This window comes from Pelodiscus sinensis, chromosome 25, assembly GCF_052426305.1.
Source record: "Pelodiscus sinensis isolate ZL-2025 chromosome 25, ASM5242630v1, whole genome shotgun sequence".
Taxonomy (NCBI): Eukaryota; Metazoa; Chordata; order Testudines; family Trionychidae; genus Pelodiscus; species Pelodiscus sinensis.
The window spans coordinates 6,191,632-6,212,167 of NC_143076.1; the positions used below are offsets into that span (position 1 = coordinate 6,191,632).

Genomic DNA, 20,536 nt, shown 5'->3' on the forward strand with positions numbered 1-20,536 from the left:
GTCCTGCCAACCCCTCGTCCACGCCCCCTCGTTCCATAGCAGATACTCAACACTGGAAGGCCTTTAATCTCCACTGGCCATTCATTCTGCCTCAGGGCCTGTCCCTCTCCCACCATGGAGGTAGATAAGCACCAGCTCTGTTTTTGCAGGTGAGTGAGGCTTTCCAGGTGCATGAGAGGAGATCTCAGGGAGTTTCCCCTCTCCCACTCCCACTGGCCTGTCAGAGCGGATTGATTCAGAAATCCTTCCCAGCAGCCCCCAAGACCTGCTGCCTATGCAATGGCTCAGCTCCGCCACCTTTTGCTCCTGGGCATTAGCATCCTACGGTGAAGATGGAGTCTTTTACCCTCTGCTGTTTCCCCTTCGTTTTCTGCCATTGTTGAGCTAGGTCAGCGACCCAGCCGGTCCCCTCGCTGTCCCTGTTCCTGCTGTTGTCTGCACGTGCGACCCGATCATTCCCAGAATGGTCTAGCATGGCTGTGCTTCAAAGAAGGAGCTGGAGCCACCTTGAGGAGAATTTAGGGTGCATCGAAGCCCCCAAACTGCCCATGGTAAAACAGAAAGCAAGGCATTCTTCCTTGTCTTTGGTGGCCAGACGCCCAGTCTGCAGCTTTGGGACTGGCTAGTGAAAGAGGGACTGCAGCTGTCATAGCGCTCCAGCAAGAGTGAGGGGGGATTTGAGAGCAGCCTTCAACTCCCTGAAGGGAGGTTCCAAAGAGGATGGAGAGAGGCTGTTCTCAGTAGTGACAGATGGCAGAACAAGGAGCAATGGTCTCAAGTTTGGTGGGAGAGGTCCAGGTTGGATATTAGGAAAAACTATTTCACTAGGAGGGTGGTGAAGCACTGGGATGGGTTCCCTAGGGAAGTAGTGGAGTCTCCATCCCTAGAGGTGTTTAAGTCTCGGCTTGACAAAGCCCTGGCCGGGATGATTTAGTTGGAATTGGTCCTGCCTAGAGCAACAGGCTGGACTTGATGACCTTCTGAGGTCTCTTCCAGTTCTATGATTCTATGATTCTATGTGCCGGGATGGGTGACCCTGGCTTCAGAGCTAGGGGAACTTTTTCACAGAAAACCTAGTTTTGTTTTTTTAAAGGCAGGTTCATGCTGACCAAACCGATTTGTGAATTCGGGCCAACTTCAGGGAATGGTATCTGTCCAAAAAAATGAAATAGCACAATGCTTCCTTCCAGCATTTCCAGAACAAAAGAGTTTGGCTTGTCATTTTGGAAAGATGTTTCATTTTGGAATACTCCTCAATTAAAAAAAAATCTTTCAAATCCTCACCACTGGCAGGAATCGAAATTTTTTTTGTGACATTTCGGTTGGCAGAAAATTTGAAAACATTTTCATTTCTAGTTGGCCTGAAACAATATCGTTTTGAACCTGCCCCTGAATAGAATATCGAACAATTCAGGCAACCCTATTTCTCCAGCCCCTAATGCCAGGGCAGAACAGCTTTTCCTCCTTTTTAATGGTGGTGTACGTTCACCAGGAACCTCTGTGCCCCTGACACCAAAGCCCCCATTCTTTTTCAGTGTCTCCCTCCCATGGCATAGTGTCCTGATTAGACATTGTGCATCACTACTGCTGGCTGGGTACAATCAGAGCTGCTTTCCAATGTGTCACGGGCTGCGTGTCACCTGACTGCAAAGGGAGGTTTTGTTTTAGCACAAGTGGCTGGGCCAAGCACCCGCGAGGGTGGGCAGGAGAGGAAGGGCAGGCTAGAGGAATGTGCAGTGTGGTAACAGCCCTCGCCGTGGATTTGTTACAATGCTTACCTTCCTCTCTGGGATTAATTAGTTGTTGGTGTGATACTCTGAAGCTGCAAAGCGCTGGGGACAATTATTTTGCTTTGATTTCGTTGCCTCGTTTTTTCGGAGCGGGGCATTCCCCTGAGTGGCCGGTTGTCACCTTCGCTGCCGAGGACTTGGGTTGTGCACCCGAGGCTCTGCCGCGGCGATGACTGAGTCCGCACCGACAGCCTGCTCTCCGCCGTGCCCCTCCACGCACGCTGGCCGCACAGCTGCCGGCTCGGCCCAGCCGCCCCGGAGCCGAGGATGCTCGGCAAGAGACCTAGCAGAACACGCGGATGGGCTTGGGCCTGCGATGGAAGCGTGCAGGCCTGCGTGTGCCGTGCTGGCTGTCTCTCCTGAGACAGTCATCAGCACCTCGCCATGCCGGTCGGCATCCTCCATGCCACAGTCGGCACCCAAGAACTGTGTGGGGCTATGCTGCATTCGCAGCCTGCCTGTGAGGGCCAGACGAGATCTTGCAGCACAGCATGGCCAGCGCCCCAGGCCTACCCACTGAGGGCTGCTTAGATGTGGACAGGTAAGCGGAGTCCAGTGGTCTGAGGGAGGGAGGCCTCTACCCAGCGGAGCTGTCCTCCCCGTCTTTCTCTCACAGGGATCAGGGAGGTCAGCCAGATTCAGCTCCGAGCCCGCGGTGCCCTGGAGCCGAATGCTTCCAGTGAACAGGGGGTGGATCCTTTGTGCTGGCACCAGGGGGTGGTGTAAGTTCAGTCTCTGAAGGGAGGATATTGGCTTTGATATTACAGCGGGAAGGTGCCCAGGAAAGGGGAAAGAGCCGTGTACATTGGGGAGTATTTAAGGGACGGGTGCGAGTGACTTCTTACGCACACATCCACCGCGTTCCTGTGGAGAGGTGACCCACACACGTATAGTCTGTACCCTCCAGGTACGACCTCTGTGTTCACGCTGTCCTGCAAGGGGAACCCCGATCACGTACTGCCAAGGACAACTACGCAGGCATCCCTCAGAGCAGGGGTGGCCAAAAGGGCCTTTGTGAGCTGGATCTGACCTGCCAAGTGGATTGATCTGGCCCACGGAGGCCCTGCCGCTCCCCCACCCCAGGCCAATCAGGACCTAGGGACCAGGGAGCGTGCGGCACTCAGTCGACCCTGGCAGTCGATTCTAAGCTCTGCATGCCCATGGGCAGGGAGCGAGAGACTTCCTAGAGTCATAGAACACTGACACTCACAGCACCGACGCTCTCAGCACAGACCCCGCTGCTAGTGCTTTTCACCTGGCACAGTCCCAGGTGAATCCCCCCTCGGACTCTGTGGCCAGCTTCTAATGGGATCTGGCTGCTTCCTCATCTTTCATAGAATCACAGAATACTAGGACTGGAAGGGACCTCGAGAGGTCATCGAGTCCGGTCCCCTGCCCCCATGTCAGGACCAAATACTGTCTAGACCATCCCTGATAGACATTTATCTAACCTGCTCTTAAATATCTCCAGAGATGGAGATTCCACAACCTCCCCAGGCAATTTATTCCAGTGTTTGACCACCCTGACAGTTAGGAACTTTTTCCTAATGTCCAACCTAAACCTTCCTTGCTGCAGTTTAAGCCCATTGCTTCTTGTTCTATCCTCAGAGGCCAAGAGGAACATGTTTTCTCCCTCCTCCTCATGACACCCTTTAAGATACCTGAAAACTGCTATCATGTCCTCCCAATCAGGGCTTGGGGGCAGGAGGAACACATGAAGTTTCCTCCCATCGCCAGGGGCACAGGTACCCACAGGGAAACGCCAGCTGTTCAGAACAGCGGTGGGGGCAAAGACTTCACCAATCAGGGTCTGTGGGTGGGGAAGCACAGAAATGTCCTGGCCCCACCCCTTCTGCCTGAGGTCACGCCCCTTCCAGGGTGGCCCAGGGGCCCGGTCAAAAATTATTGCTCACCCCTGCCTCAGAGGCACCTTCTCCTACTCACCCAGATGCATCCTCATTCACAGACCCCTGCTCCCTCCCTCCCTGGTGGAGATGCAGCCCACGGAGAGACACCCTGAACCAGGAGTGGACCCAGCTTTCCCAACTGGCCATGAAAACAGTGGCTCATTGGTGGTGGGCTAGAGAGGGAGACCCCATGCGCCCCCAGCAGTGGTGGCTCCAGTCCCATGACTGCAGGACTGGGCCTGGCTCCTCATGCTGGACATTTGACCTCCATAAAAACATAAGAACGGCCAGACTGAGACAGACCAAAGGTCCATCCAGCCCAGTATCCAGTCCGCTGACAGTAGCCAGCACCAGATGCTCCAGAGGGAGGGATCACAACAGGGAATCCATTCGTGATCCCTCCCCTGTCACCAATTTCCAGAGGAACAGAGACTAGGGACACTATTCCTACCCATCCTGGCTAATAGCCATAGATGGACCTAACCTCCATGAATCTATTTAGCTCATTTTTGAACCCTGTTAAAATTCTAGCCTTCACCACATCCTCTGGCAAGGAGTTCCACGGGTTGACCGTGTGCTGAGTGAAGAAAAACTTCCTTTTGATTGTTTTAAACCTGATGTCTGATGTCTGAGGTTGCTCGACCAGTCAGGTTTGGCCTGGTTGCCCCTATGTCATGATGGAGGGAGAGCCAGACCAAATTGAAGGGAGTGGTACTGCAACCGTCTGCACCAGAGTCACAAGTCCATGTGGCCCCGAGCCATGTTGCAAAGCCCACAGCAGGGAGTTGGGACCAGGCCCCTGGGACAAGAGCTGCTGCTCTTGGGGGAGGATGGGGTAGGTTTGCCTTCCAGTCCCATCTCTCAAATGCACCACATCTATGGCTAAAGGCCACTTTGCAGAGGAGGGTGGAGGCAGACACCCCTCCCCCCGCCACCCTCTATGAGCTCCACCATTGTGCCAAACACCCTGGCATTCATCCCAGGAATGTGTGATCCAAAAGGCCATAGCTTGGCATGCATGGTGCAGCACAGGCAGTGTTGCTCAGCTTAAGGTAGGCAGAATACATAGCTGGGATTGGCTTACCTTCAGCGGAGTTTGGCACTGTCCCCACACCAGGAGGCCGATGAGCGCAAATGCTCCCATTGGCTTCCCTTACTCCTGGCAAGAGCAGGAGTACCGGCTGCCAATGGGGGCATCCTCTGAGTTCAATTTAGCATGTCTTAACTAGACTCGCTAAATCAAACTCCGGAAGTTCGATTGCAGCAGTGTTGATCTTCTGCAGAGTGAAGACAAGGCCTCAGACTGCTAACTAGCAGGCTAAGGTGAGCAGGGTCTGTGTCCAGCAGCCAGGAGTCCCTTTTGTTTGAATGCCTGTCTCTTCTATTTCTATATCTTGATGGGCATTACAGCCCCTTGATGGATCCACATGCTTGCTCTCAAGTGCTGCTTTTCCCAATACTGCTGCTCCGTCACTCCTCAATCGGTGCAGCTTAGTGCGAGCTTTTCCCGCTTAGATGCACCGTGTTCTTATTTATATTATCATAATGCTTACAAGCCCCAGCATGGGCCCGGATCCCATTGTGCTAGGCACTGTACAAACACAGAAGAAAAAGACAGTCTCTGCCCCGAATAGCTTACACTTGAAGTATAAGACAACAGAGGGATACGGCCAGAGGATGGGGTAATATGAAAAAACAATAGATTGTGGTCTAGAATGGTGTCTTTGTCTTGCTTATGGGAAATTCTTCTGCCTGAGTTACCCCTGCGATACTGAAGTTTTAAGTCAGAAATACTTTCAGTGACTCTTCCCAATTACACTGGTTCTAACCTGAACTCTCCTGCCCCAGACCCAGCACTGCCAAATGGCCTACACAACAGAGGAACCTTTCAGAATACACCTGGCTGGAGAGGGTTCTTTAGAAGCATGGTTTTGTGCTTATAGCAATGGATCAGTACTAAGGAGTGCCAAGTTCTGTTCCCAGCTCTGCTACATAGTCCCTGTATGATCTTGGTCAAGTCATTTAATCTATTAGTGTCTCAGTTTCCCATCTGCACAACTGGGATAACCACATTCCCTGCCTTGGGAGGTGCGGGGAGAATACGATCATTCGTGGGTGTCAGGCTCTCAGATGTTATGGCAATGGGGGCTGTGGAAGTATCTAGGAAGGTAAATGGAGTTTTCTCTGAACAACAACCCCATTTCATGCCCAGGATCACTGAACAGGACTTAACTTAGCCTTTATCCTTTGATGTTGCTGTTTGATAGAATCATAGAATCTTAGAACTGGAAGGGACCTCGAGAGGTCATTGAATCCAGTCCCCTGCCCTCACGGCAGGACCAAGCACCATCCAGATCATCCCTGACAGGTGTTTGTCTAACCTGCTCTTAAATATCTCCAGTGATGGAGATTCTACAACCTCCCTAGGCAATTTATTCCAGTGTTAGCCACCCTGACAGACCGTTTTTCCTAATGTCCAACCTAAACCTCCCTTGGTTCAGTTTAAGCCCATTGCTTCCTGTCATCAGACGTTAAGGAGAATATATTTTTTTCTCTCTCCTCCGGGTAACACCTCTCAGGTGCTTGAGAGCTGTTATTACCCTCTTTATTGTACCTGGTGTTGGAGAACGTGTGCGCGGAAGGGGAGTAGTGTAGGGCCCTTACACTGACCGGACTCTGCTGCCACTTGCTCTTGTCCCTCGCAGAAGCACCGGCCCTGTACAGCGATGACACGAACAAGTGAGAATCCTTCCTTAGTCAGGGGGCCTGCCTTTGAAATGAGACTTAGCAATAGGATTCCAGCACTGCATGGTTGAACAGTGCCTCTGTCCTTCTCCGGAATGCCCCATCTTCTCCCACATGCAGGAATTCCACACGGAAGAGAACGGAGTTGCACAATCTCTCTCGGGATGGTGCTATGGGGAACGGAGTTGCCTAGGGAACGGAGTGATGTAAGGTCCTTGAAATGGGCTCTCCTCCCTCTGAAACGCTCTCATGCTTAAAGATGGAGGGCCAGACCCATGGCTGGTGTAAATCCACATCACTTCAAGGAGTCAACAGGCCCTTCTGCCAATTGGTGTAAGTGAATACAGCATCACTGAAGCCAACCCGGCGGGACCCCAGCAACACCCGCTCAGGGTCTAGCCCAGAGGCAGTGGGAGCCAGCAGAGTTCAGGCTCTGTCTCCGGAGAGGGGTTTCCCTGCTGCTGAGGATGTCTGTGACTTGGGCTGTCGCTCATCTCCAGTGGGGGGCACTTGACTGATAGGAAGCTGCTGATCCCGGGGCCTGAGGATAAGTACCTGGAGCACATTTGTTCTGCTTTAGTGTCATTTCAATATGAGCGAGAGGGACTTAAAGGGATTTTCTATGCTGTCTTAAAGGCTGGGGAGAGCAGGGGATAAGGCACTGTGGACATCAATCATCCATCAATCAGGCTGCAGGGAAGAGGTTTGGGCTGGTCCCAGCAGGGGACCTAGCACTCAGAGGAGCATCATGTAACTGGTTTATCTCTTCGGCTGAGGCTTGGGGCCAAGCCTGGATGGAGGCTTCATTTTCCCCAATACCAGCTGATTTCTCCATGCTGGGGATGGGATCGGTCTCCGGTCTGGGGGAAGTTTGAGTTTGCCTTTGAAAAGACCATTATATTTCCCAAATCTTGGGAGCCAGCTGTGTTTCTGTTGTGCTCCGTTCTGTCCCGGCACCAGGTGAAACACAAGGACCTACATTTTCTGAAGTGATTACTACATAAAAACATAAGAACGGCCGTACTGGGTCAGACCAAAGGTCCATCTAGCCCAGTAGCCTGTCTACCTACAGGTGCCCTGGAGGGGGTTGACCAAAGACAATGATCAAGCGATTTGTCTCGTGCCATCCATCTCCAGCCTCTGACAAACAGAGGCTAGGGACACCATTTCTACCCCCTGGCTAATAGCACTCCATGGACCCAACCTCCATGACTTTATCTAACTTCTCTTTAAACTCTGTTATAGTTCTAGCCTTCACAGCCTCCTCTGGCAAGGAGTTCCACAGGTTGACTACGCGCTGTGTGAAGAAGAACTTTCGCTTATTAGTTTTAAACCTGCTACCCATTAATTTCATTTGATGTCCTCTAGTCCTTATATTATGGGAATTATATTATTAATTTGGGGTTCCCCAACCTGGGCCATGTTCCAGAGGCCATGGCTTTTCCTTTCTGGAAATCAGGCTGCTTTAAGGTGCCTTAAGCCAAGCGCCCATAATCACTAGTTATTCAGGAAAAAAATGTCAGCCAGTGGTTTCAATGATCACAGACTGACCACAGGCAAAATTCCATATCTGAGTGTGCCTTCAAGCATTTTTGAATCCAAGATGGGCAAAAGTTGGGAGACAACAGTTCCTGCTCCTTTGCCTTCTGAAATGGAGTCTTATAGACTCCATGCTCCTGGAGTTGTCAGGCTAGTAGATACAAATGCCTTTGTGGATAAACGTTGCTGGTAACTGAGCATCTTAACAGCCCTGGGTTGGCTGAGTTGCTTCCAGCAGATTTCAGGCTGGGAATATTTTACACTCTAATATGCAGTTTGAAATGCGTGCCGTACTTGGTTGATATTAACAGAGATGGGGAACCTTGTTTGAGGTGAGGTCCATTGACCCACAGAAAAATCGGTCGGGGGCCGCACACAGGCGAGAAGTGGGAAACAAACCCTCACTGTGGCCCCTGACCGAGCAGGAAAAAAACACTCCCCAAATTCCCCTTGCACACCAGAGCGTAAGGAGGCCCAGCCTAGTAGATTGTGTATGCTCCAGCCCACAAAGGGGGCAGCAATGGGGCTGGAGCACCTGTGCGGGCTCCCCAATGCTGGGGGAAGTCCCTGAACCTTGGGGTCTGGATCCAGGCAAGCCGAGGCCCCCGGGCCTGAAGTTCCTCACCTCGGTTTATAATATAAGTCCCCCAGCCAGGACACAGGACCTGCTCGGTGTCTGCTGCTCGCCCTGTGCGTGTCCAGTGACTTGCAGATTGAGACTTGTGAATACTTTGAATCACACGGCTCTGAAGGGCCAGACACAGACACACACAGGCGCATGCATGTCCCTGCACAGTTCCCACTGGCATCCTGCACAACGGAGAGGGAGAAACGAGGGTTCTGAATGGTTCTCCCCGAGGTCGTTACTCCCTACGTTGCTGCTGTAAAATGGGCCTTGCTAAAACGAATGGGGGCTCAGCTCACTTACTGAGTAGATAATTTGCTTCTGAGTGACCGGGAGAGGGCTGAGCCCAAGCAAACAGGAAGTGCTGAATTCCGCATGAGTTCAGCATTCAGCACATGCACTGTGTATCGCTCCGCACCCGCTACGTTCAGCAACGATGGCGCATTCATCCGCCTTTCTTTTGACTAGATCCTGAGGCCGCTTCTCAGTCCTCAGTCAGAACTGCGCCTGCAGCCAGGGCTCCCTTCGTGAAATCTACTCGGGACTGACGACGATTCGAGGAGGCTCTTCTATTAGCTGTTCTTTACCATCCACAAAGTGGGGGAGGGGAAAAGTCAACCCTCCCCCTTTTCCCTCTCATCCAAGCTTAAAAATAACAACAGCTCTTCTGCACCCTCCCTACCTCCTCGTCAGCACTCTCTCTAATGAAGGCCTGGTGGCTATAATTACCAGTGCAGCAACAGCACTTACAAAAGGGTCTTTGACACTTTCTGCTCAGTGGGTGCGTTCTTCAGGGAACTCCTCTTTGTTTCACACTCAGGGAAGAACGTTTTTCCTGCCTGTTTCTTAGAAGAGCCCAGGTTGAATGGAAGAGGGCCCCATGATGGAGTGAGGGCGCGATGCTACCCAGCAAGGTGCCCGAGGGGAAGCGAGGGGTTGCCATGGCGTGCTAACTGTGCCATGCCATGGCGGGGTGAGCTAACCTGTCCAGTGAGCAGGTGGGAGTTACGCCAGGGGGCATTTTGTAAGACTGAAGGTGCAGGCCTCATAGCATCTGTGTCAGGGCAGGGTTGCTGGGTGGAAGGTGTTCAGAGGCCTGGGAGGAACGGGAGCGTGGTCCTGTCGGGGTCTGAGGGAACATTGGCAACTACGCCAATTGAATTGAGACGCCTTCAGGAGAAGTTGGCTCCCGCAGTTCATCCTTTGAAGCGCCAGAGGGCAGAGTCATCCGGGGGCCCCAAAGCCAGGAGCCTGTTGGCATTGCTGGCGCACCTTGAGGGCAGGCCTGGACTCCTGCGGCTGGACAAATGCGTCCTGTGGCTCTGGGGAATAAGGATCCATGTGGGCCTTGCGCTGGGCTGATCAAGTAAGCCCCACAGCGCCCCTGAGTGCAGCACAAGTGGCAGGAGCAGCCCTTCTTGGCCAGGTGGACTCATTCTCCATGAAACCTGCTTGATTCGTCTCATCCAGCACATGTGTGAGATGGAACCTGAGGGGAAAGAGAAACCCAGTGAATTCTTCACTAGCGGGGGGTGCTGGCCTGGGCACTGGGGAGACTGGGCCTGTCGGTGTGTCCGCAGAGCAGCAACAGCTCCATAAGAACGGCCAGACGGGGTCAGACCAAAGGTCCATCTAGCCCAGTGTCCTGTCTGCTGACAGTGGCCAATGACAGGTGCCCCAGAGGGAGTGAACAGAACAGGGCATCACCAAATGATCCCTCCCCCGTCGCCCATTCCCAGTCTAACAAACAGAGGCTAGAGACACCATTCCTACCCATCCTGGCTAATAAGTATTGATGGACCTAACCTCCATGAATTTATCTTACTTTTTTTTGAACCCTGTTAAAGTCCTGGTCTTCATAACATCCTCTGGCAAGGAGTTCCACAGGTTGCCTGTGCACTGTGTGAAGAAAAACTTCCTTTTGTTTGTTTTAAATCCACTACCTATTAATTTCATTTGGTGACTCCTAGTTATTATGGGAACAAGTAAATAACTTTTCCTTATTCACTTTCTCCATGCCTGTCCATATCCCCTCTTAATCTCCTCTTTTCTCAGTTGAAAAGACCCAGTCTTTGTAATCTCTTCATATGGCACCGATTCCAAAGTCCTAATAATTTTTGTTGCTCTTTTTGGAACCTTTTCCAATGCCAAGACATCTTTTCTGAGATGAGGTGTGATAGGACATGCGCCCCACACTTTGTTTTGAAACATAGGGGCACTTTCTAGAAGGGAGAGGGAGGAGTTTTAGTGCTCATAGCCAGGTGCATGCAACTTGCTGCCCTTGTCGCAAGAGTGGTGTGAAGCAATTCCTCTGAGCCCAAGGCAGCCCATTTGGCACCAGTACTGCTCTCTGTTCCTCTCAGCCTAATGTTGTCTTGGATGCTGGGTTGTAACTAATGGGGTTTGCTTTGCTTGTCTTTCTCCGCATCTGGCACTGTGAATCCACTGCGGCAGAAGAACCCCCTGGAGTGACTTTCCTTCCTTCATGGGCAGAGCCTGTGTCTCGGCAGCTCTGAACAGGTTGCAGGCAGAGTTGGGCAGATGAGAGGAGGTTTAAATGATCTTTATGAGTGTTTGATTCATTCCCTCCTGGGGGCATGGTTCCATAAAATCCGTGTGCTCTTCTCCAAGCCATGCTGGTTCTCAATAATTATTATAAGGCTGCATGGTTCAAGCAGAACAGGTAGCTGTGTAGTGATTAGAAAAAAGATTTGGGAGCTTGGTCTTCTGGAGCAAGCCAGGTGAAATGTTAGCAGTGATGCCTAAAACCTCCTGAAATGTGTTTGGTATCTACTTCCCTTGTCACAGACTCAAAATTCAAACCCATTTGCCTGAAAGGTTTGTTGAAGATTTACTGAGCTCTGCAAGCCTTTCAAGTGAACCCAGGGCGGGTGATGAATCTGGATCAAAACTGTGTGAAATCCAGTTTTGCAAAATGTTGACGGGCAACCATCTGAGTTTTGCTGTGAAGTTTTATGAGCACTGTGACTTCAAGGAATAAAGCAGGATTCCAGGGGCAGTAGCTCCAGCCTGCTGCAATGGAGGGGGGCATTTGTATGCATTGCACACGCTGTACCACTTGCAAATTGAGCCACTGTAGCCGTGGGTTCTAGTCCTGGCTGTGCCACTTGCTGTGATGTTTGGCACTGCAGGTTATCTGTCTGCAAAATGGTGATATTACCTACCTTGAAGAAGTTTTGTGAAGCTTAATTTAATGAATCTTAATGACATGATGTTCATATAAAGTGCTCAGATTATTTTGGAGGAAATACATGGCTAGGATAGACACAGGTTGGAAGAGCTTGTGGTCTCAGATCAGAAAAATTCAAACAAAGGAGTAAAAGTGACTCTCCCTATGTTTAGAACATGTAGAGCTGCTGGGAACTTACTGATGCACTTGTTTGAGCTGACAAATGCTGCTGATTCATCAAAAACAAAACTGTTCACCAAACAGGGTTGGTTTTGACACCTCTTCCCACCTGAAAAATGCCTGGGAGAAAAGGGTTTTGAAATTATGGTCAAATCAGGCTATTTTGACGAGCAAGGAAGTTTCAGGGGGGTTTGTTAGTTTGCTTGTTTTATTTTGTGTTAAAGCAATTTTTCATTTTGAAATTTTTAGCTGAGAAGTTTAAAAACAGAACGAAAAACCCAAGGCCAAAATAAAAAACGTTCTGACTGACACAAACAGATTTTTTTTTCATGTTATGAAAAATACTGGAATTTCAACCATTTGCTCCAGTTCAGGATGGGGACATTTTTCAACATCTCAGAACTTTCTGAAGAATGGGAAAACCATTTCCTACCCAAGTGGGGTAAAAATAGACCCATCACAGTCTGTTAGTACTTATAAAAATACATGCATCATGTTGATCAATGTCAACGTTAGGAAACCTCATGACTTAAAATCAGCTAATTGCTATACCTCTCTCTCTGCCTCAGTGATCTTCTCTGGACAAAAGCTGGAGAAAAGAGATGGATTTCATTCTTAATCCTGCAGGTTAACAGGCTAGCTATGTGACACTCACACACACGAACAGTGAGAATGCCTCACATTAGCCACTTATTGACTTACAATAAGCTATTTCCTCCTTCCTTATCCTTCCTTGCCCCTCACCCCCACCTTCTGTTCAAATATCTTATCTGTCAGTACATCATTTATTTACTTTCTTCATTGTATTCCTTTGTTATATATGGACATGCCAATTCATTTTCAGAATATGATCTGAAGAAGTGGGTCTGCCCCACAAAAGCTCATCACCTAATAAACTATCTTGTTAGTCTTTAAAGTGCTACATATTTTTTTCTTTTGTTTTACCTTTTGTTTCTGGTGAGGCCACTGTGACGGACCGGGCCGTGTCTGGGCACAGCTTAGGGCGTCCGCTCAGGGCGAATTGCTCAAATCCGGGGCTCTTTACAGTCCCCCTGACTGGCGACCTCTCCAAACAGGCCAAAAACCAGTCTCACAGAGCGCTTCAGCAACCTGCCTGAAGCCTCCCGAGCAAAACCCCTCCGGCACCCCAGCAATATCCGTGCCCCAGATGGCCCCGGGCCTCATACACAGGTGGGGGGTCCTAGCACCCAATCCCACCTACCCCGAACAAGTCCTGTCCGGTTCCAAGAAACCAGCCACAGATCCCTGGTCAATTTACCCTCTGGATCTTACCCACAAATCACGCTGGGCCAATCCTTTAGAATCTAAAACTAAAGGTTTATTAACACAAGAAAGAAAAGCATGAGAGTAAGGTTATTAAAGTACAGTACGTTACATGCACCGAATCTCCCAGTTCTCGATGCAGGCTCTAGCAGAGGTGTTGCAGCTGCTGGTTTAAAAGTTCTTATTGCACATCCTGAGATCAGGATGGGTTCACAGGTCTTCCGGGCTCTTCAATCCCTGCAATGCTGCCTCTGGGATGAAGTGCTGAGCTGAGAACCAAATGGCATCGACCACATGGCCTCTTTATACTCCTTCCTGGCCTCTTCTAGTCTGCAGCAAGTCACCTGGTCAGAGGCCAATCTCTATATTTCCTGCTGGCTGCCCTCAGGTGACAAATCCCATTCTTTGGGTGTGTCCATAGCCTATTGAGAGCCATTGTTCCACAGGGCTTTGCTACTCAGCCTGTCCATAGCCATGCTTAACCACATTCACAGAAATATTCAGCTTCACAGATTACAGATTCCTACCTACACACACAGACATTATACACTCACATAAATAGCGTACATAAGATCAACAAACAATAATCTCCCATTCAATACCCCACATGGCTCCCCCCATACCAATTTCTGGGGCCAACACCCCCACCTAGGGGTGCAGCAGCGATTTGGCTGCTTCCCTCCAATTCAGCAACGTGACAGCCACATCTGGAGTATTGTGTCCAGTTCTGGGCCCCCCACTACAAAAAGGATGTGGATGCATTGGAGAGGGTCCAGCAGATTAGGGGGCTGGAGCATATGACTTATGAGGAGAGGCTGAGGGAGCTGGGTCTGTTTAGTTTGCAGAAGCGAGGAGTGAGGGGGGATTTGATAGCAGCCTTCAACTTCCTGAAGGGAGGTTCCAAAGAGGATGGAGAGAGGCTGTTCTCAGTAGTGACAGATGGCAGAACAAGGAGCAATGGTCTCAAGTTGTGGTGGGAGACGTCCAGGTTGGATATTAGGAAAAACTATTTCCCTAGGAGGGTGGTGAAGCACTGGAATGGGTTACCTAGGGAAGTTGTGGAGTCTCCATCCCTAGAGGTGTTTAAGTCTCGGCTTGACAAAGCCCTGGCCGGGTTGATTTAGTTGGGATTGGTCCTGCCTAGAGTAGGGGGCTGGACTTGATGACCTTCTGAGGTCTCCGGTTCTATGAGTCTATGATACCAAGATCAGACTAACACAGCTACCTCTCTATTACTTTTCACATGTCCCTGTGTGACGCTGACTGGAGAAATCAAACCTGGCACCTCTGGAGCTTGGTGAATGTGTCTCTACCTCATGAGCAGAACAGACTCAGAATTCTCTGTCAGCAGTCTCCGTGCCAGTTGATGAGCCCGTACGCCACACCCAGCAGGTGTGTGGGTTACACCTGCACTTTCCCAAGATAGGGATTGTTGAAAATGACTCCCCAGGTCAGTTCCACTGAGGCAGCAGGCTGAAAGGGAGATGGGCAGACCCTTTGCCTGCACCCCAACCGGGTTTTGCGCTTTATGGAGTAGGTGATGTATGCAGTGTAGCTGTCGTCAGGGCAGTCCCAGGATGTTAGAGTCGAAGTGCGAAGTAATACCTTACTTGCAGAAAAGCTCTCTGGGGCTTGGAAGCTTGTCTCTTCCCATCTGGGCTATGTCTAGACTGCAGGCTTCTTTCGAAAGAGCCTCTTTTGAAAGATCGCGTCTAGACTGCAGGCGGATCTTTCGAAAGAGAAATCCGCTTTTTCGAAAGAGAGCACCCAGCGAGTCTGGATGCTCTCTTTCGAAGACGGCCTCTTTACATTGAAGAACGCCTTCTTTCGAAAGAGGAACTTTCGAAAGAAGGCGTTCTTCCTCGTGAAATGAGGTTTACCGCTTCGAAAGAAAAGCCGCGTTCTTTCGAAATAATTTCGAAAGAACACGGCTTGAGTCTGGACGCAGGGGAAGTTTTTTCGGGAAAAGGCTACTTTTCCCGAAAAAACCCCTGAGTCTGGACACGGCCCTGGAGAAGTGGTCCAATAAAAGATACTGCCTCTCCCACCTTGTCTCTGATGGGACTCAAAGGCAGCCTTTGGAGAATTGGCTGCTCACAAAGCAATTAGAAATAAGAACTAGACCACGGAGCTCGCTCTGGAAAGCAATTCTGCTTGAGTGACGCAACGGGACGGAGGATCAGTGAGGCAGAGGTTCCATTCACAGCTTAGGCCACAAGTGATGGTGAGTGTGTAAGTTGTATGTCTGCCGGTACAGAGCACAAGAGTTAGACTCCAGTCTCAGACCGACCACGGAAGGTGCAGCAGGTTATAATACTGGTGCCCTGGAAAAGCTGTCTAGGTCTGCCCTAGCAGGGTGGAGGGAAGGCTGGGCTGTTATGGGATGCTAGGACCAGATAATAGATTGCTCTGGAGGTCTGTTGGCAGAGCACTGTGGGAAACCTATGGGAAAAGGGGGCATTGTTAAAGGTCTTGTTTTAGGTGAACCGGGAATAACTTCATGAGGGAAAAACTTGGGCAAATCCCCATGCGGTGCCTGGGTCACAGCTTGGCTCCTAATGCCTCACCTTGTGACTTCCAATAGAGGGGCGAGGCTTGTGTGTGTGCAACGAGCAGCATCCTCGTCTGCCCTCCATTCCTTCTTGTGGCTGTAAAGTCAGGGGAAGGCCTTGTATTCTTACCCTACGCCATGTGCCCACCTCTCTCTCTGAAACACCTGATGTAACACAGCGCTTCTTTTTGGGACCTGATTCTGTCTCCCCCTGCCCACCCCTCTCCCCGCCCTAGTGAAACCAGGTTGGCAATCGAAGGCCGCTTGGATGTTTCTTTCAAATCAGCCATAGCAGCAAAACCCTTTCTTGCTGGCCGCTCTGCCCAGCAAGAAAGCAGGAGCTGGCTCGGCTTGCTGCCTCGCTCACTGCAGAGCTCAAGGAAGAGAAGAGCCACTGACATTTCCAATGGGAATACTGCCCAAGCCGTGTGTGTGTGTGTGTGTGTGTGTGTGTGTGTGTGTGTGTGTGTGTGTGTGTGTGAGAGAGAGAGAGAGAGATTCTTGCGAAAGGAGGCTTGGGCTTTTGAGTTGGACCCTGAGTAGAAGTGGGGGGCAGGAGGGAGGAAGGGGGTATCCTCTTTTGCGTCCCCTTTCCCAAAACACACACAGTCCTTGACAAAAACATTCCTCTGCTGTCTGCCTGCCAGCCAATTCCCTCTTCTCTCTTGACTGTTTACTTCTGGCTTTTGTTTCCCATACTTGTTGCTATGCATGCGGCGTGTGGAAGGAGCTCCGGCGAATGTAGGCCACACTTCGATTGCTCAGCAAGCTGGAAAATGACGATTATAATATTTGACAGACGGGAAGTGTGCATGGGGAGGTGGAAGAATCTCTGTGCTTTCAGATCTGCTTTGTCAGAGGCAGGATCTTGTGAAGGCTGTGTGTGTTTCCTCTCCCCCCCCCCCCCCCCCGAAGGATGTGGTGTTTGCAGAGCCAGAACGGGTTCAGAGAAGAAAAGGCTTCTGTTCTGAGAGCAAAGACAGTGCTTCTGCGATCCTGTCACGTCACATAAGTTAAGCAGCGCCTGGCTGGTCAGTAATTGCATGCACTCCTTAGAGGCACACCTAGGGTGGAGGCTGTTAAAAAGTCCATGTCTGCTAGAAAACTGCATATGTGGCCTTTTCCACTGCTCTCCATATGGCACCTGTTGGCAAGGGCTGACCTGCTAATGAGGCTCAGAAGCCACAGAGGAGAGCCCTTGGGGAACTGACTGAAACAGAACCAGTGCAGAGGGGTCACTGGGGAGTGGGGGCATCCGCAGGTGGCTCTTTGCTCTGAAACTGCCCTTAGAGGTGAAGCTATGTGGCTTGGTCCCAGACAGGCACGCTTTCTTCTCTTGGAGGGAGGGATGTCTGGCTCTGAAATTGTAAGTGAGCCTATCTCCCATGATTTTACTGCTCTGCTGAAGGTTTTGCAGCTGAGTTACACAATCAAAGCCCTAATGTACGTGTGGCCACTAAAGAGCCGATGGTGGTGTTGTCAAGTCTAGGAATCCCAGCGTCCTGGCGAAATCCCAGTTTACACAGCTGCCCCAGTCTCCTGCCGTTCTCCCTTTGGTTTCAGTTGCATGCAGTCTTCTTCACTTTGTGTGCTAACCTGTGAAGCCATGCTGCTCCGGACGACCACCGTGTTCCACTCCAGAGGCAGCAGCGCTGCTGTGGCTGGACCAGTGGTCCTGTTTGGTACATTGGCTGAAATGTCATGGGACTTCATGAAAACCTTTCTCCTGACATGTCAGGGCCCTGAGCCCCTCTTCCCACCCCAACTTTCACCAAATCCAATGGGAGCTGTGGGTCCCCAGCACCTCGGATCGCCTTCTAGAATCATAGGGTACATGTACACTGCACAGTTATTTCGGAATAAGCTATTCTGGAATAGTTATTCCGAAATAGCTTATTTCGAAATAGCACATCTACACTGCAGGGGAGCCTCAAAATGAGTCCGAGGCAGGCTTCCCTAATAGAGACGTGCTATTAGAGCTGCAGGGGGAATAACTTAGAATGGCCCTGGTGAGGGGCTATTTCGAAATCATAGAAGTAGAGCGTCTACACACGCCTGATTTTGAAATAGCTATTTCGGAGCAGGCTTTATTCTTTGTCGAATGAGGCTTACAGAAGTCGGAATAAGCCATCCGTTATTTCGAAATAATGGTTGTGCAGATGCTTGCATAGTTATTTTGGAATAACTTTGCTCTGTAGACACACCCATAGAATCCCAGGGCTGGAAGAGACCTCAGGAGTCATTAAATCCAACCACCTGCCCAAAGCAGGACCAACCCAACTCAATCATCCCAGCCAGGGCTTTGTCTAGCCAGGACCTCAAAACCTCTAAGGATGGAGATTCCACCCCCTCCCTAGGGAACCCATCCCAGTGCTTCCCCACCCACCTAGGGAAATAGCTTTTCCTAATATCTAGGCTAGCCTCCTCTGGATGTCTCAAGTTAGGACCCCAAATCAGTGGCTATTTCTGAAAATGGGGGGTTAAGTGACTGGCCCTAGGACACAAAGCCAAAGCTAGAACCTAGGGCTCCCTGCCCCGCCCACTAACGCCAAGGCACATAGCACCTCGAAATCCCCCCTGCCAGTGGTTCCTGCTGGCTATTCCAATGTATTTTATTGAAAAGGCTTTGGCTAACTTCAGCTTTATTTTTGTATTTATTGTAATGTGCTCTCTTCTAATAAGGCTAATGACATTTCGTCTCCATGGCGGTGCATTTTAATTCGGTCATTGAAATGTCAACGCGAGGCGGCCAGTTAGTATCTCGCTGCCACAAAAGGCAGGCCAGACAATAGGGCTTCTCTCCCAGCTGTTCCATCTCCCTTGTTATCTCCCGGCACCCAGGGCCAGGCAGCACCCCTTGGTGCACCCCTTCCAGGCCAGCGGAGACCGGGTGCAGCAGGAAAGCATTGCAAGGAGAAAAGGCGAGGGCTGCTGGCAACGGAACGAGGGAGCGTGACACAATTCATCAGGCCTCAGAACCTCTAAGCAGAGTTAGCTTTGATAGGAAGGGAAATCCATCAAATGGGTCATTCTTCTCCTCATGGCATTTTATATCTGTCTGTGCCCATCCATCCCCCTCGCCCTTTCCTACCAGCACAATGGCAACCATTTACATTTGAAATAGCCCCTTTCCTCCCCCGGCCCTACACAAAGCACAGACCGGATTCGGCTCACCTTCGCTAATCACGGAAAACAGCATACCGCCCTTTGGCCGCACAAGAGTGGCTTGGGCAGTGAAACGCAGTTGTAACAACCCCTGGCATGGCCAATGTTGGCATCTGAAGAAGGGCGGGGGTCCTTCAGCTCTTCCATTTGAGTTGAAGGGACATCTAGTTCTGTTCTCTGGGGGTATGGCTACACTACAGAGTTTTGTCGGAAAAAACGGCCATTTTTCTGACAAAACTTAAGGAACGTCCACACTGCAATTGTGTTTTTCTGAAAGAAAATCGAAAGAACAGAGGGGTTTTTCCGGCACTGGTAATTCCTCATTCTACGAGGAAGAAGCCTTTTTGCGAAAGAGCTCTTCCGGGAAAAGGCATGTGTGGACGCTGAAGAGGGAGTTCTTGACCCCCCTTTATATGAGCGAGGGCTCGACTCAGCTGCCGGACCCATTAGTTAGTTGTGCTAATTTAATCTGTTCCCCGGGGATTAACAGGAGGGTTCTGGGTTTTCAGCTTTTGAGCAAAACAGGTTGCATGTCACTGTGTGTTACCTAAGGCTTCGGCTACTGCGAGTTTTTGCGGCAGAAAATATGCTAATAAAGGACTCATTAGCATAAGTCACAATTCATTAGCATATTTTCTGCCTTTTCTTTTTGCGCAAGGGGTTTTGGCGCAAAAAGAAGCAATGTAGCACTTCCGTTTTGCACAAAAACCCCATTTTGCGCATGATCCTTATGCCCGGAGAGGGCATATTTTCTGCCGCAAAAACTCGCAGTGTAGACATAGCTTAAGAGTATGTCTACACAGCAGTGTTATTTTGGAATAACCGACATAAAGTCGAAATAATGCCAAGCTGGAGGGCTTCTTACTCCAACTCCTCTAACCCTCATTTTAGAAGAGCGTTCTTCCTTCCGCGTCCTGCTGTGCAGACAGAGCCAAAAGCCAAAATAAGCTATTTCGACTAAAGCTACACAATTGATGTAGCCGGCGTTGTGTCGCTTATTTCGGCTTTGGCCCTGCTGTGTAGACATACCCTATGTGATGTATGCAGTCGTGGGAGACAAGCGGGGCTGGATTGTCCTTGCTAAGAGCTGAACCTGTTGACCCAGGGAATCTAGATATTTCAAACCTGTTGTTTCGAGCATTTGGTTCCCTTTTGGATCTGAGCGTGGTGCCGGCTGGGATTCTACTGCATTATAAATGAGGAGAGGGAGAAACTGGTCCCTCCAGCCCTTTGTAAACAGACAATAAGTTATTAGCCTGATTACTTACTGATTAGCATTGCCGCTCCTGAAGCACTGTAGCAACATGGATGCATCAAGGCTTATTTGGTTAACTGGGGTGGAGTTCATTGTTCAGGGAGATGCTCTGAGGAAAAGCCCAGTGAAAGACTATAGATTGACTCAAGTTTTGCCCAAGTCCTGAGCTCCCCGGGGGTGGAACTGGAGTCTAGCTGGGCAGTTGGGTTCACAGCTGCCGTGTTAACCCACAAGAACTGGTGCTTTTCTCAGAGTGGTTGGAAGGACTAAGACAAGCCTGAAATAAGGCTCAACAGCTTCTCCGC

The 20,536-nt window shown here is 50.4% G+C and overlaps 1 protein-coding gene across 1 annotated transcript in view; it reads left to right on the forward strand.

Moving 5' to 3' along the window:
• OPCML (opioid binding protein/cell adhesion molecule like) overlaps window positions 1-20,536 on the forward strand; it is a 1,015,531-nt gene that overhangs the window by 168,543 nt on the left and 826,452 nt on the right. The gene's annotated exons all lie outside the window — the stretch shown is intronic.